Source organism: Heliconius melpomene, chromosome 13 (assembly GCF_056956725.1).
Source record: "Heliconius melpomene rosina isolate 202511_hmr_F chromosome 13, ASM5695672v1, whole genome shotgun sequence".
Lineage (NCBI taxonomy): Eukaryota > Metazoa > Arthropoda > Insecta > Lepidoptera > Nymphalidae > Heliconius > Heliconius melpomene.
The window spans coordinates 16,498,095-16,516,619 of record NC_140401.1 but is presented as its reverse complement, the minus strand read 5'-3'; the positions used below and the strand labels follow the sequence as shown (position 1 = coordinate 16,516,619).

At 32.7% G+C, this 18,525-nt stretch overlaps 1 protein-coding gene across 2 annotated transcripts in view; it reads right to left on the bottom strand.

Annotated features, from left to right (window-relative positions):
- Positions 1-18,089, bottom strand: part of LOC146533174 (uncharacterized) — a 28,750-nt gene extending 10,661 nt beyond the window's left edge. Inside the window, exon 1 of one of the 2 annotated variants that reach the window (XM_085195868.1) lies at positions 17,933-18,089. The gene's annotated coding sequence lies outside the window, so the exon portion shown is untranslated. Of the gene's footprint in view, positions 1-11,418; positions 11,512-17,932 lie in introns of those variants that run through there. The other variant, XM_085195869.1, reaches the window with a different exon arrangement.
- Between the last annotated feature and the right edge of the window lie 436 nt (positions 18,090-18,525).

The window sequence follows — 18,525 nt, the reverse complement described above, 5'->3', positions numbered from 1 at the left end:
TTTAGATTTAAAATTAATAATTGCTAGATTTGCATTAGATACAATAATATTTAATTTTTTCGCTTCAAGAATCTCTTGCCAAGCCTTCGTGGCTCGGTTTCGCAAGGATGTGACAGTAAACGCGACGGTTGTGGATTGAATTCCCTCTCTGAGAAATGAAATATTTTATATGATATATTTTCATTCACCACTTTCCACTTGTTGCGTGTTGAGTGGCGAAACTCAACACCGCAACTACGCGCCCCGGTTTATATAAAAGAATTATATTTTAATTTGGACCTTTAGGCAATTAAGACAAACCAAACAGACCACTGTCAAAATAATAATATTCCAATAGTATCTATGAAACAGAAGCCCCACGAGTAACCGAATAGTTCTAACAGACTCCCCTAGATGAGCGGAAGTTGGGCTCGCATCCTTGCGGGAAGGATAACTTCTTATGTTACAAACTTGTACAACTCTACTAACGCCTAGTTTTAATATGTTGTATACTAGCAGCCCACCCGCGGCTTTGCTCTTGTTTCGTGGCTGTTCCCGCGTAATTCCTGGTCTAGCAGGAATCCCGGGATAAAAAGTAATCTGCGTGAAGGGTACAATATTCGACATATTGCATATTAATCATATATATATCTCTATATATAGAAAAACTAAGGTATAACTAAAACAAATAAATTGGTGGCAAATTGGTTACGAATATTCAAAACCAGCACATACCAATAACATAATAGAATTGTATCTGAAATAGATTGAACAGCTCTCTCAGTATCATGTGGACCGGCGGAAGCAGCATCCCGCATCCTCTGAAGGCCCATTTGTGCATATATTAAATGCATTCGCCTGTCATTTTACTAATAATGTCATTTAATATTTTAAAATATAATAAGACATTTCATAGTTTTTTTTTTAAAAAATAAGAATTTAAACGTAGCAGCATTTGAAATCGTTCAAATTCCGTTTTCAAACATGATTTTTTTATTTTTTTCTAAAAACGTATTTTCAAGGAACAAATAAAAAAAACTGGACAAGATACCTAAGAATATTAAAGTCCTACCTCCCTACCTATGGCAACAGTTAGTAGAAAGTAGATAAAAGGCCAACACTTGACCTTTATCAGAATAAGATAAAGGCTGACCTTTATCTTACTCTTATGTCAGATAAAGGTCAGATGAGACATCGCGCGGTGTTGAGTTTCACGCAATATACTCGTATCAATGTAATAACCCATTAAAAATAATAAAAATTAGACCTAAATACCACCAAAAACACATTAATTAAAATACTCTATAATTAAACCACAACAAGTGTCACATACAACGTTCAAAGGAACTTAAAATAGTTTCAAGATTCAAGTGCACTTCCCACAGTCTCCCCTAGCAGTTGGCGGAAGCTGTAAACGCTATCCCACATCCTCGTGTAAAGGGTGTGCCGATGGTTAGTTCTCATAGTGGATTGAGACATGCGATTCAATAGCGGTTAAGTAGGCGGCTTTTTATGGAGGCTTTATTGTTAATATATTTTTAGTACTATAAATCATAAAAACCCTTTTTAGGTAATAATTATAACAGCGTTAATGAGATTGCATCATTGAAAGAATTTCTTCACAGGATTGTTTTTTATATAATAGAAGAGAAAAAATGTTTGCTTGATGGTTTTATACTACATTGGAAAAACTTTAGAATTTTTTTATTTAAAATTTACCATGAATAATAATAATAATTATGTACGTTGTATAACAAAATCAATTTTCTATAACCCTGTTTTTTACCATGGTAGCTTATCCCGCAGAGTATAGTAGGGTGAAAGAACCTCATAAAAACTCTCATTTCTCCGCTTTCAGCCTGAACTTAAGACATTGCCTTCAGAATGGCGAAACTTTATTAAAATAGAAATAAGAAAATTTATTACAATGGGAACAGAACCCACAGTCATCACTTACAGTTAAACGCTGTCATTTCACCACGATATCTCTACCGACATTGTAAATAGTAATAAAACACATGCGAAACTTAGAAACCAATCGCATAGGCGAGTGTAATTCAATCTTTGGTAGACGCGTGACCATATCATGTGACTACGCTTCTCACGACGAGGCTAGGCCACAAGCCTTAGTTAACCTGAGAAAAATGTTGATATTTATTTATATATATTATTTTTTAAAAACATTTTTACGCTGTTCCCGCACACAGCAAAAGCATTAATTAGTTAAACGAGAGAAAAAATATAGGTATATTTAAATAAGAAACAAAAAATAAACCCTTCAAAAAAACATCAATATATAGATATGTCATAAATACACACATAAAATAAATATTCAAAAGCATGCAGTTAAAATATTAATGAGGTGTCCGCGATAATGAACAACTAGTGATAACTTCATAATGTTAGTTGTAAAAGCTGGAACAAAAAGTACTTTATGGGGTACCATGAGTTATTATGGTACGCTTAGACGCACATTAAACTCTGTGTGACATACTAGTAATCCAAACGCGGCTTCGTCCGCTTTAATTTATTATTATATTATAGCCAAATTATATAAAATCTTTACACAAATTAGCGTATAGGTATGTTTGTTTTCTGATGTATAAGCTATATTACCTTAAAGTTTCATCTAAAACCGTTCAGTACTTTTTGCGTGAATGTGGAATAAACATCCATCTTCACAAACTTTCACATTTATTATATTAGTAGAATATTTAACCATATGGTCTATGCGTAAAGCTGTCATAAAGGGATTTAAATAATCCCCATAATAAAAGTCACAGATTTAAATTTATATTACAAAATATGTTTATTAGAATAATATAAATAAGTTGAAGCGGTCGTGGCGTAGTGGGACAGCGTGTTACTGAGAAACGCGATGGTTACGAGGTCGAATCTAACCTAGGGGAATAATTATATTTAGGTATATTATTGCATCATTGGTAAGACAAAGGAAGTACGTCAATAAGTTCTGCCACTCAACGCGCTGTCAATCTAAAAAATCTTAACAAGATCTAGATCTGTGAGATAAGTATAAGTATGCTTCTTGTCTTATATTTAAGTCCACAATTATTGTATGAAATTACACGTGCCAACTTACTGTATGGTGCCCAGTCAAGTTAGCCTAAATAATAGGTGAAGAATTGTTACGAATATTAAGTTAACCTTTGTTGGATTGCATAATCTATAAAAAATCCAATTATAATCTGTAAAAATTTTATTTTTTCTTCAAAATCACTGTTCCCGATGAAGTACAGCATATTCCATTGTAACTCTGCATGGCTATTAAAGCAATATGAAACATATAAAAGCCCACTATTGTTATAAATATATGATTATAAAACAAAACATATGAATTATGAACAGAAGTCGGTATCCTAATCAGAGATGTCGTTACCCGCACATTTCACGAGTCGGTGCGCAGAGTGCGCGACCGAGTGCTTCCGTAAGAACGAATGATGAACTGTATGGGTTTTGTTTTTTTTATTTTCACGCATTTTGCGGGATAGCTTATCTATATATATAAAAGGACTTGTCCTCACTGACTGAGGTAAGACGCACGCACAGCCGTAACCGCTGTGCGTAGAAACGTTAAATTTCTACAGATGTTTACTTTCGTAATCTGGACATCCACTAAGAAGGGATTTTGAAAAATTTTAACCCTAAAGGGGTGAAATAGTGATTCAAAGTTTGTATGGAAATTTTTTTAAATCGGCACCGATTTTTATAAAATTTGAAATTTAGATTTTTAAAAGTATTTAATTGAACACGTGTTTCATCGTTTTCTAGAATTCTCCCCCTAAGGGTGCAAATGAGGGGTTGAAAGTTTGTATGGAAAAATCTTCAAATCGCCATCGATTTTTATAAAATTTGAAATTTAGACTCTTAAAAACATTTCATTGAACACATGTTTCATGGGTTATTAGAATTCACCCTTAAATACGCAAGTGAAGCTGCGCGCGTCCGCTAGTTATATATAATAGCAATGGGCGTATCTTGAGACATTTTCCAGGTAGATGTCCGCTATTAGTTTACACGGGTTAATGTGGTACGATTTTTTTCTTTTTAGCGTCACACTGTATTCTGTGAGAACTTGAGACGAGGACTTAAGACACGTCCATTCCCAAACTTCTGATGAAAACTTGAGGCATTGCGAGCTGAACGGCGGAAGTCAACGCCGCGCTGTGCCTCCTTACCAGATCGAGGAAAATGGAAATTAGATCTTTTCGTGTAAATTTTTTTTTAATTTTTCCGTCTTATTTTATTATTAAGGCCGGGTGAATTAAGGTTGAATTTTAAATTCACCCGGCCCCTTCCTACTTCTCATCTACTTCCTCATGAAACAATAAGGACCTAAAAGACTAAAAATATACCTATATCACATAAAAATATAAGTTATTTAATACTAAACCAAAGGCTTTAATGCAGTTTCTCAATCACACCCCGCCAACTCCGCCTAAATAAATGAAAACGTTTTGTCATTAATTTTTAGTTTTTTTTGACAATGTAACAGGACGGGCGCGGCTCCGCACCCATCCGGTTTCTAAAGCACAATGCTTTTATCATCAGGATACATGTAGCACAAGGCTCCTGAAATAATATATGTATCATCATAGAGATACAAAAAATATATTTAAATTCTGGAGGCTTTGTTGAGTTGGGTTTAACTTTATTGATAGTTAGGAAAATTATTCTTTAAAATTAGATGTTAACTACTTTGTTAAAAACGGTGTTTTAATTATTAACGTCCTCCTAAAAAATAAACTATTTACAACATAATATGTTAGTAATAGTCCTTTAGACAATTACACCTCTATATCGTTTCTAGAGTGAAAATTTTATACTTTTACTATTTATACAAGGACTGGAATGAAATTCACAAGTCTAAGTTGTTTCTAGACCACGATAACTTTATTAATATATTTTTGGCGATGATTAATTAATGAAATGCGGCAGCCGGGATAGGAAAACGCTAAACCCTACCACAGGGGGGCCGTATCTGATTGTACTCACGATGGTTACAGGTTAGATCCTCATTGAAAAAATATTTTGAGATTATTTTAACTTCCTAGTAGAACAAATGTCATTGTGTTCTAAAAATACTTCAACTAAAAAAAATTAAACAAACTTCTACATAACCGTAACTAAACACCGTATACCTAATACCTAAGGGCATTAGAGCATAAGACAATAGCCGAGACGCTATTGTTCCTCATTGTTTCCCTCCAGCGGCAGTCAGGCCGTGAAGCGTCGCGTGCGCATGCGCACGACAATAGTATTGATTACACTGTAAAAAGAGATCTCTGTACGTGTTACATATGTTACGCATGTTTAGTAAGTAACGAGATGTCAAAACTAGCGAGATGGTAATAGGATGATATAATAAAAAAAATCAGCTTCACGCTGTATCCCGCACACAGCACGGTAGGCAGAGGGAACATAGTTTTAAGTTCCCCACTTTCCGCTGATTTTTTCGTGGTTGTTATGGCGTGTTGAGTGGCAGAACTCAACGCCGGGCTTTAGCTTTAATGCCAGCGAGATTAAATGAAAATATTAATCAATAATAATTCATTTCCTCAAGTGGAGATCGAACCTACAATTGTTGCGTTACAGTCACACTCTTGTGCCCCTGGACCACGACGACCTCAAGTCAGATACAAAACTGACTAGCTTTTAAATGCGGCTTTGCCTGCGTTGGGTAAAATGAAATGTGCCCAAGGTAACTTGCTGTAAAAGCGACAGAAAAAATTTGGTAAATCGTTGTTTTATATATAGCGATTAATTTCTCCAAAATAACAAAATCAAATTTTGCGTGTCATTAACTTTTATTCTATCCACTTTCATTCCAGCTAAGGAAAACCAACAATCAAGCCGTCCATCCATTGTCTCAGAATCGTATCCGCTACCATTGTTCCGAGCTATTCGAGTGTGAACTGAACTCTGAACGGCGATAGGATGTGTCGATACGGTCGATCACCCGGTGGCACAATGAATTGGTTCAAATAAAAAAAACGTGCTATTTAGAGCGTGTATCGATTGAATTAAGGTTTTTGATTTTTTATTTCCATGCAAATCACAAATAAATTACGTAATAACATTTTAGAAAAAATATTACTTTTAGATTTGTATTACATGTACTCTTTATACCGAAGAATTAATTTAACCGGCTCTAAGGCCCGTATAACCCACTCTCAACTCTGAGGTGTATCTTGAGAACGATTACTAAGCGAATCAAAATATTTAAGTACCGGGACTCAAACCCGCACCTCTTGCAGATCCTCTAGGCACTCTACCCAACTATTAGGTAGGTTAAATGACTATAAAACTTAAAAGCTTAGTTTATATTTTTCTACATTTTTAAATATTTTGATACTTTCAATTTGAATCATTATAACTACGCAGCAATATTCTTACATCAATCTAAATAGTAATAATTTAATATCTCTCATATGATATACCTGTATATTGAAATGGAGTTATCCCGGAACAAAATACGATCCATACCAACACGTATCAGTCATTACGTGTAATGTAACAGCAGCCGTAATAAACACTTACCGGTGATGCAAAAACTATAATTTAAGGAGAAATTGTGGCAACGTGTAAATTATAGAAATAATCTTAATCTTGTATGGATTTCTTTTTTGTTTACGATTTTATTTTATTTGTAATGTGTATTGTTAAGCTTAGTGATAAAATTTACAACGACACTTAATTCTCCGTTTTCCGGCCAAATTTCCTGACATTGCGTGTTAAGTGGTAAAACTCTACGTCACGCTTTGTCTTGCCAGAGCAGAGAATGGTCATTTATTCCTCCGAATGGGTATGGCACACACAAGCACCGCTTTTACTTATACCGCTATTTTATTCATCTATTTCAAAGATATAAGAAACAAATAACAAATTATTTAAATATCCTTACAAAAACACCAACACAAATCCATCATAATATTTATACAACCCTCAACACAATTAATAGTACAAATTAAGTTATTTCCATACAAGAATGGCTCACATAAATAATTCAAGTAGCATTGGCATTTAGAGCGGTCAGGCAAGTGTGTCAATGCCGGAACATGTAGACGTTAATAGAACAAAAGGATGTTAGTAAACCATCGCGGCAGTAATTATAAATGGTTATGGTGTTTGGAACGCCATGATTATTACGGGTTGGGCGCGTGGAGTGTTTTATAGATATTGTGAGGTAAGGAAAGGAGATTGATCTACACCTACATATAGGCAGAGAGAACCTAGTGCCAAGACACTGTTTTCTCTTTTCCCTAATTCTCTTTATATATATACCATAAATTATTGTATTTACAGGGAGACGCTGTGCAACTAAGATATATTGGACTTGAAATGCTTATGTTGATTTTCAATATTATTTAACTCTATTTTAATTCTTAATTACGCTTACGCCATTGAAACTTCAATTACAGAAAATAACTTTCATTTCTCATTAAATAAAAGTGGTAATCATAAAACGAAAATATTTACCATTTATTCCCCTAAACTAAATATTATTATTAGAAGTAGACCCCCAAATTGAATACCAACCCCGCGGTAATCCCATACGAAATGTTAAAATCAATGGCGTCATAAGATCGATATTGTCTTTCCTTCACCCCTGCTTTCACACATCTGGCACTCCTGCGCACCCCCTTTTATATTTAAACGAAAATAAAATTTTAGACAGAAAAAAATCGTTAAGTCAATCCAGAACATAAATTGTGCTTAAAATGTAATAAACGTTAGAAGAAATTATTTGTATTCTCATCATCTAAAATACATATTTTTGAATATATATAGAATTGATATTTTAGATAAATATTGTATACCTAGTACGTATTACGAAATAAATAAAAATCAATGATCTTACACTATCTTTTCTAAGTATAGCTACAGCCACATAAATATGAAGTCTAAATATAAAATACTCGTAGTAAAATATAGGGAAGCGGTATGTCTGCACATCACCCCTCGCATCTGGTACACCCCCGAAACGCATTGTGGATTTAGTGCGCGTGCGCAGCGTGCCATTGTCACGTTGAAACCATTATTTGATTTGATTTGAAATTTCTAATTTGATGCCATATTAGAAATGTTATACATTAAATAGTTATCGTTGGTTAGTTATATAGTATTATTAATATTCGTTTCTGCTTATAGCCCTTTTAACTAAATTTAAGATATTGTTATTATTACTAATATTAAAATGCGTAGTGCTTACACGTAGAGACCATCAAAAATTGTTTTATATTATTTACACACAATTTGTAATTTCACTTAAAGCTTTTGGAATTAAAAATAAACAACCAGTAAACGTAAATTAAAAGCGATTAATTTAAGCAAAAAGATCGTCTTTGCCAATTTTATTTATGCATACATACTCATATATGCGACATTTGGTGCAAAAGTGAATACATCAATAAATGACGAAAGATGCGAGTTCACGTCATATACATCTGTAACATTGTGTTTATAATATCCTGTCTATTTCTGGGGGTGAGGGGTTGCTCCCTCTTTTCTCTCGCTGAAACACCGACACATCCGTTTGGATAATTTTTTGCTCTTACGTAACTAGAGTAAATATAGATTTGAACTTGACTTAGTTGGAAATACAAGCACTTCCGCTTCGTTAGTTACAACTATAGTACACTATATAATTAAAGGGCCTATATAACTGAAAAACCTACTTTTAAACTTAACGTAATTTCAAAATTTGGGAAATCCTATCAAAACATCCTAAAGAATTAATATGAATCGATTGACGTAAGAATTGTCAAAATCGGTTAACCCATTTCTCTCTACAATAGAGTACATACATATATACTGATAAATACATTATCCTCCTTTGCATTGCACAGTCGAGTAAAAAGACATAGCTCATGCACATTAAGAAATAAGTAAAACGTAAAGTCTTTAGGTTTCACTTGCTTCTTGAGCAACAGTGTATACAATATTGTATGACGATACTAACCACAGACAACTGTTTTACAATTTCAAATAGAAATAGCTAAGCAAAGTAATTAGAAAATGTTTTAGTTTAACATATTGGGATTGCATTTAAATACATATATAAATATGTATTTAACATTGTATAATGAAGATGTTACTTATTGGTAGTTTATTAGGTATAGCACATTTTATATTATTGTAGCTTTAAGAGGGGTATGCCGTATCGATCATTTGGTGAAATAGTGACCTAACTGCATATAAAAAAAAACATTATGCGGATAGTTTATTTACAAATATTGATTTCATATTCTACAATATTTCAAAAACTGTTGAACTGTGCAATTTTCTGAAGGGGTTTTGAGGTAGGTTTTAGCTATTTTACCTTTTGTCTTCAAAGCAAAGAATAAAAAACAATGAAAATCATATATATATATATAACTTCAACAAAAAAACTTCATTAAGCATGAAAAAACTAATCAATACTAGTTTTGTTAGAGTAAAACACCATTAAAATTTATTAGTACGTTAAAACGCTGCTATAAAACAAAAGAATGTGATACGATTTATAAGCTTGAAAAGTTAATTGTGATGATATATTTTTGTAGCTTTACGCTGTACTCCGCGCGTAGGCAAAGGAAACCTAGAGTTAAGACACTTCGTTTTCATTAAGACACTACTATTCCTACCATTTCCCCTGAGGCTTGATTCCCAGAAGACAAGGGCAAAACAGCACCTGTAGGTGTTCGTTGATATTTCATGACCGACCTACCCGATTTAAAAACGAACTCACTGCCATTACGTTCAAAAAGACACCTTCCAATTACGATTATCATAGTTATTATGAACATGTTAATTAGGTTTTTTTTCAGCTTTATATCTTTTATTGCATTGTCGGTAAAGTAACAAAAACAAAAGAGCCTATTGTAAAAATTGTTCGTTCCTAATTTTGTTTGAATACGAGACACTTTATCATAGGTTGATAGAAAATTGAAATAATCATTTCCCCGAATCGGAATCGAACCCCCAACCAAACCGTTCACAATCACACTTAGCAACGATAACAAACACGATGTTAATTAACATAATATTCAAATTACCTTTACACTAAATACTTTTTGTATTATCATACTGACCGGAAACTTAAATTAGGATTTTTATCGGTCAATGGCCCTTTTGGGGTCAACCACTGATTACATGTTTAGGATATTACCGTTCATCTAAGGAGAGTAAACAGCCAGCTTTGCTGTTCATACATCCGTCGCACTACAATAGAGATGATAAGATATCATTTTGAACTTCTTAAAAAAACTTGAGGAGATTCTGTTGAATTGTTTTAGAGGGTATGTAAAAAAATATGCTTCTCGCATATTGCGAGATAGACAAGGAACCTGGTGTTAGACACTCTCCGTTTTGGAGACATTATACGTCGTTGAGTCCCAACACTAATTACGTTGTCCTGCAAGTTGAGCAGAGGTAGCTTATTTTATCCTGCAATAACTACTGCTAATACGACATAAAACTAAAAAAAAGGAGTTTAAAAAATTATAAGAATATTTTGCAATTGTAGTTAAAATGCAATGCATTCAACGAAAGCATTATATTGCGTGGGAATTTCGCCAAATAAAAGATTTATATCTGTTTAATAACCGCGACAGTGGGACCAACGACTTCAAGTAGAGGAAGTCAATTTTACAAGTGACGTCAGCTATAAAATTGATACAAGGTTAACTTTGAGTTAACAATTTCTTCTTTAAAACTTTTTTTTATTCAAATATTGCATAAAGATGTTGTTATAATTAGATTAACATTCGGAACATTATCAAAAATAGTAAAATTTCAATAAATTTAACATAATTATTTAAGTAGTGAAGTAACTCTGACTTAATAGGTAATGTACCTCTGCGCCACAACTGGCTTCTAGTATTTCCCAATCTAAAAGCTAAAGCTAGTATTTACAGCTTATTTACAATAGCAGGTGTGTTCAAACACTGCGCACGCGTATAGGATGCACCTGTCGGACGTATTTAACTATAAACTATGCTATCAGTTAAAGCTCGTTGAAAGCTCTCTTGTTTAACTGTTTAGAAGCTTCATTTAACATCGTTTTTTTTTCTTCTCAGAGACCAGTTGTGATGCAGGGGCGCAAAAGAAGATTCTAAGCTCGTCTGGTTGTGGGTTCGAACCTCACTCGAGGAAATTAAATATTTATTTCAATTTATATTTCAATTTCTTCGGTCTGGTGTCGAAGCAAAGCGCGGCGTTGAGTTCCGAATAAACATAATTGAATATAAATAATTCGGATCATATCTAACTATCAACAAAGGGTGAACCTTCAGCAGTTTTAATAGTTCGTTTCATTTTCATTTGTATTTTAATAAATTTCTGGTTTCGTACACTTTACTTCGCAATATAGTCAATAGACGTGAAAGTAGTGTATATCTTAAAAAGATTATTAAAAATTATAGTAAATTAAAAACTCACCACGTCCTATAATTGGGAAAGCACAAAGAAAATAATATAAAAAAAAAATCACACAAACAAAACGCACTCAGCAGCTTGTAGCGGCTGTCATCAACTGACATAGAGCGAGGGAGAGGCGAAATAAATCAATACACATTTAATGTATGACGTGCGAAAGAGAAGGACGATATTGATCAATATTATAGCAGCTGTCAAAATACATGATGTAGATAAATAGATGATGTAGATTAAAAATGACGTTGAATTATTGAGAAAGCTCTAATATTTCCTTTTTTGAAAATATTTCCATTATAATACTCGTATTCGAAATATTATTTTTTAAATGGCAAATTATATATTTTACAAAGTGAAACAAATAAAAATATTTTGTATCTACATCTTTTCAGCTTGCACATGCGCATAACATTGTTATATAGAGTGAAAATATATTTTAATTTAGTTATAGCACGGTTAGAATTTCTAAGTGTGATTTAAATTGAAAGATTGAAATACGATTGTTTACAATTCCCATCAATTCACACGAAGCAGGGTTGGCAAAAAGGACTTAGTGTGATGTTTTCTTTCTCCGCATTCAACCTGAATTCGAATGACGGAATATAATTTTGAATACTGTATAATAAGATTAAAAAGAAATCATGTCACAACCACCAGTCACGATGTCGAACCCCTACCCCTTACTCCTAAACTGTACTGTACTTGAAAAATATTGTGCGATTGTGTAGTGGAGGACCTATATCAAAATCAAAATTGGAGACCTCGATTTTCTTAACCTATCCGCTTTGTGTGGATACCCCATATAATGTATAGGTACTATAGTTAACAAGTAAATTTACACATTACTGAACTTGTATTCATATCCAATGTGGAAAAGGTTTAGGTTCCCTAAACTAATCACAAGTCAGTGTCAAAGCATCTTCATAATAATTATTATAATGTATGCGTAAGTCAATACAAAATGAACTTAATTCAATGTAAATAATAAAGTGATCGTAGTTAAAGGTCGACGACCGTGATACGAGGATGACATCGAATATCCTGATAACAATATTATTCCCGAATGCTAAGGAAGTTTAATGTATTTCGCGCTTATTGGACCTAGTAACTTGTGACTTAGTATTAAAAACGAGTATAATCAATATTATAATGTTATAAATTAAATTAAATCAGCTTCACGATGTATCCCGCAAAATAATATTATAATTTTATGTAAAATCGTTAAATATATTCAACGATGAACGAACAAACATGTCCTGTCCATACAATTTTCTATTGAGCTAGCTGTAAATACGGAAAGTGACACACTTACCGTAGTAAAAGACATACCTACTAACAAAAACTTATGACATGTGACGGGAGTTAATGCTACATCCATTACCTCGTCTGCGTCACGGGAGCCAGGTGAAAGTGAAATACAGTATAATTGATTATTATTATAACGGCATGAAACACGAGGCTTTTTTGAAGGAAAAAGATTTTATAGATTTTTTTTGTTATTCTTAAAATTGGTACTGTTACTGTGGGTATGTTTTGATAGTTGTGAGTTTGATGCCGATTTGAGGAATTTATATATATTTTTAGCTTCAAGCTAAATAGAATTAACCTGGGAACCTAATGTTAAGACACTTCGTTCCCATTAAGACGCTCTCATTTTCCATTTTCCACTGAATTCTTAAGGTACTGTGTGTTGAGTGGCGGGATTCAACGCCACGCTTTGCCTAGTTACCAGATAAATGAAAATATTGAATATGAAAGAAATGAAAATATTAAATATTTCATTTCCCCTCAAAATTACAAGATCTTACTTTAATTATTTTTGTTTAACAACATCAAAGTATGTTTTGCTTTATGTAAATTAAATTTATTTTTTACTTTTTAGTTTATTGTTTGAAGTCGGTTTGTTTTTTGTTAAAAATTAATTTACAATCATTAATTTTCTTTTGTATAAAGAAACAATAAAATAAAAGCAAGAATGCTAACATTAAAATAACATAGAAAAAGAAACAAGAAACATACTTAGTAGTGCCGATAGCGTCGGAAGGTCGCGCTGCACTCGAGCCCGACCTTGCCGATAACGTGTGCTATTGAACGATTGTAACGTGTATTGCCTTTTATATCACATACGAATGGACGTTTGTTATGCTTTTGTGGGATTAGTTACGGTTTTAGTATTTCAGCAGATGTTTCAAATGGATGTTTTCTACTTCTTCTTATTCTTTTTCTTTACTAGCTTCGTAGTCAAACGGAAACAATCAAATTACAGCGAAACAATTAATGTCATGTAATATTTGAATGGTCTATAGATTTCGTCGCCGAAATGTACTATTCAACACAAAACGTTTTTTTTTATTAGATAGAGAAAAAGTAGTTTCTGAGATTCTTCAGCTTTATTATGTTCTGATTCGAATATAGTAATTCTGAATTTACATTCCCTGAAAAATTGTGAAGTATTAAGGATTCTTTATTTTTAAACATATGTAAACAATAAACATATGTAAGTCTTTATAGTCAAATTGTGGTTGTTTTATTTTCAGTCTTTCAACTACCTCGCAGAAAACCCGAACCGAAGAAAGAATATTTGGAACATTTCATTTCAATTTCCATTCGGAATAATATTTTCGCAATACATAAATCGAACCCACGGCTATCTCGTATAAAGATAAATATTTTCCAACAAAAATTGTTTCACGTGTTTATATAACAACATAAATAAACAAATACGATATGGATTTTCGTACTAAAATAAGTTATGTTAATTATATTCATATTTTATCATACTATTCAAACAAATATTTGGGTCAAACAAAATTATAATAATATCATGCACAAAATACAACATTCCAGAGATAACAAATACTTATTATTGAATAATTTAATTAATTATTTAAACAGAGTAAGTTATAAATGTAATTTTTTCCACTCTAAATTCCAAGATATCATTCCCATAGGAATTTAGAGTTTCAAGGCACTCCCCTCCACTTTCTATTCGAGACAATACGCCTTAAGTATCAAAACTTTGTCATTTTCAAAGTATTTTTCTTTAACCTCACGCAGGCAGCGTGCACATAGCAGAGTAGGCAGAGGAAACTTAGTATTAAAGTGCTCCGTTCACCACTTTCCGACGAACCTTTGAGACGTTGCGTATTGAATGGCGAAACTCAACGCCGCCCTTTATGATAAACGAAAATTATCATGTCTCAAAATAGAAAAAATAAGTAACTTTCATTCCCCTTTTCTAGCAACAGTTGGACCACAACTATCGCAAACTGTCAAACGGCTCTACAGAACTAATATCCTGTAATAATTCAACCTATAAACATCGATAAATAGGCACGTCTCAAATAACTACAGGACTGGCATCTTATATCTTATAGGATATTACGATGACAGTTTTTCAAACACAAGCCATAAAACTGTAGGCAATGGCCCATTGAATTGAAAATCGACACTAAGCAATGTGCGTCCAATACCGAACAATGGATGGTTGTGGATGAAGACGGTTGCTAATGTGAGGTTTTATGGTGTTTTTATGTGATGGCAACCTTGTTTCGATGGGACATAAAGACCTCATATACATATACCATAGATGCTATGAACTAATTGATTATTATATGCTTAAATAATATAGACGCGAGAGTTGGGAGTTCGATTGCCATTCAGAGGAATGAAATATTATTTATTTCATATTTTCTTTTCTCTGCCCTGGTACCAATGCAAAAGCGTGACGTTACAATAAATAAATTATAATAATTTAACTTTTTCTTACACTGTGTTGCGTAGGAAGGGTAGGAAAGGAACATAGTGTTGAGACTCTCCATTTTATCGCAATTTTTCTGCCACGGCTTTAAAAAATGGTTTTTAATAACAAAAAATTTCAACACCCATCCATGTTACAGGAAGTAAGCTAGTTAAAATAAACCAGATAGTTAACTTGCATAGAGACAAAGGAATCACTGAACCGATTTTAACAAGGCTCATACATTGTTGTCGTTTATTGTTTTAGAATTAACATTTCAAAAGCAAAACCACAATGGAGCTTTTGTTTTTTTCTATTAAATTAATTTGGGATACACGCGTGTTAAATTAAGTTACTAAATAATAGTTGAATTTGTTGGTACAATATATAAATAATCTACCTATTCTCTTTTGCTTTATTTTTACGATGTTTTCCGCTTATAGCAGGGCAGGGAGAGGGAACCTAGTGTTAAAATACTCCGTTCTCTACTTTCCGCCTAAAATTCGTTTACCAGAGCGAAAATTTCAAAAAAATTACTATAATAATTTTCTTTAGTTGGAATCGAACCTGTAACCATCACATTTCTTTCATATTTCAATACATAATTCATCCTATTTTTTTATTGTGGACTAATTTCTAAATCATCTAACAAATAAATTGTGAGAAACACGCACGTAAATAATTCACTAAAAAACTATTTTAAATTGAAAAAGTAGGCTCTACATTCTTACATAATATCCCAAGCGAGCCTGTGTGTAATGACGAGATATAATCATATGTTCTAAGAAAACGCATTCGTTTGACTGCGCGGGCGCATCTCGGTAAAGTTCTAAGCCGAATAGGGCCGTTGACCCTATCTTGCTTTACCAGATGTCAAAGTTTCCGGTTACTCTTATTATAATGATATGGAAAAGTATGTGGTGTAGGACTAGAGAGTGGATGACGGCGACGAGTTACAGTTACAAGGTTTTCTTTTTTTACGATCGCTGTTAGATCTAACTGTTTATTGAACTATGGGTCTTCATTCGGTTGGTTTCAAATTGAAAAAGAAGTATTCATCTTATATGGTAAAAATTTATAGATGCTTCTTTATATTTTGGCAACTTTCGAGCTGGGTGGTGGAATAAAAATAGAGTTACTGTCAGAGTTCTGTTAGTTAAAAAAAAGCGCAACCCTCGTAGGATCACTTAGTTGTCCGTCTGTCTGTACATCTGTGAAGCTCATCAAGTCATTAAACTAAGAAAAATACACATATATTTCGTTGAAACAAAAGGAACTGTCATCCCAACGTACAATCAAAGATATTAAATTAAATTTCAATTGCCGTTGCATATTTGTTAGGAAATTGCGGTATTGTATATCAATCAATAGTAAATATATTTAGGGTGTTTTTGAGTAAATTGAGCATATTGGAGTATATTAGAATATATTAAGTATATTTTCCATTTGGCAGAAGCGACTCTACCTGATATTTCATTCTACGAAATGAATGTCCAATTCAACTATGAACATAAACAAAAATGAACGAAAATCATTTAACTGTCAACAAATATAAGAAGAAGTTACTATTGTTTCCTGTCAACGAGTCAATGGGTCAATCCCTTTGTTATGGCACTGTCAAGATCGACGCCTTGACCTTACTAGGAATATTGGGGGAAGCGTGGTCTTTACTAAGAACTTGATAACTATTAAAATAATTCATGATAAATTAAATTACTTTGTATATAATAATGTAATGATGTTTTGATGAAAAAATTATGCATTTGATTGTTTTCAAATATTAAAGGAGGTACAATCAAAGTTTGCAAATAGTATTTCCGCATATAGTTATCACTATATTTAAAACATAGCAGGGTAAGTAACGGAAACCTGAAAATCTAGAATTAAGACGCTTCTTTCGAAATTATGGAGATAGGAATGTTTTAAGTTACATATATGTACATATTAACTTGTCTTTTAAAATAAGTGCTATTGCTTCATAATTATATAAAATTAATGATTTATATACCTATTAAAGTTTAGTACTTAATATATTTCTTATCTTCTCACATACATTGATCGTAATTAAAACTGCAGAAAAATGTAATAGTTATTTCTCCCTTTTCTGTTTAATTACATTGAATAATTATTTAATAACTACCCATCAAGAGATTTAAAGTCGCCATAAAACTAAGAAATGCTTGTTTTAAATATTCTTAAAACGTATAGTAGTATAGAAACGAGTACCTAAACCTACAATTTTCAAGTAAGACTTCAGAGCATACGAGTAGCTAGGTTTGTTTATATTTATACTATTCAATTAGTAAGCTCATTCTAGAATATTACGTTCTCATGTGAATATTACTTACTTATAGGTTTGTTCATCTTTCATTTTTTGAAAAAGAAATTGTTAGAAGTCTAAATATTATAAATTTATTTAACGTTTTAAAGTAAGATCATTAAATAACAACACACGGTAAAAACATTGCAGCACCCAAAACTTAAGTTGGGTAAAGTAAAAATACCAAACGTAACACACGTTTCATGTGTCTCATGTGTCAGTTCAAATGTTATTAGAAAAAACACATTAAAGTTAAATAGTAAATTTATTTATTCAGATTGATTTTACTATAAACAATTCAATCTATAGGCTACGTCGTACACATAAATACATACTTATAGATAATTAAAAGCTAGTTGCAACTCGTTTAATTAGCTAATAAATATGTATTTAGAATTAGTATTTTAATGTTTAACGGAATTAAACTTAAATTGAAAATCAAAATACAAATTGTAACTTACCAATTATAATTTAATTATCTACAGATCTCAGTACTAGCTGTATAAATTTCAATCGCGTATTTTCAAACGAAAAATATGAAACGTCAAAAAAGGGCGGGAAAATCACTGCGCCCATGAAGCGCGCGCAGAGTTCGCGCCACAACTGACAGATACGCGCAATACTCAGCAGCTGATTACAATGCATCAAAGGTGACAAATTGTAATTTTAACCCTATTTACTTAACAATAAAGACTATTTCTATTATTAACTTGGGTCCCGTAGCTATCTCATGGCTATTAGCAATGTTTAACTCATGCCTGAATCTCTGCACAATCCCAAAGGTCTGGAGGCGGGCCAAAATCATAGCTCTGTTAAAACCAGGTAAAAGCCCAGATGATCCGAAAAGTTTCCGCCCCATATCGCTATTAAGCCATACATTCAAACTTTTTGAGAGGATGCTTTTAAACCGCCTGACGCCTTTACTTGAGGAACACCTAATCCCAGAGCAAGCTGGTTTTCGTCCTGGCAAGTCCTGCACTAGGCAAACTTTGAATCTTGTACAGGCTATTGAGGACGGGTTTGAAAACAGGAGAATAACTGGCGTTGTCTTTGT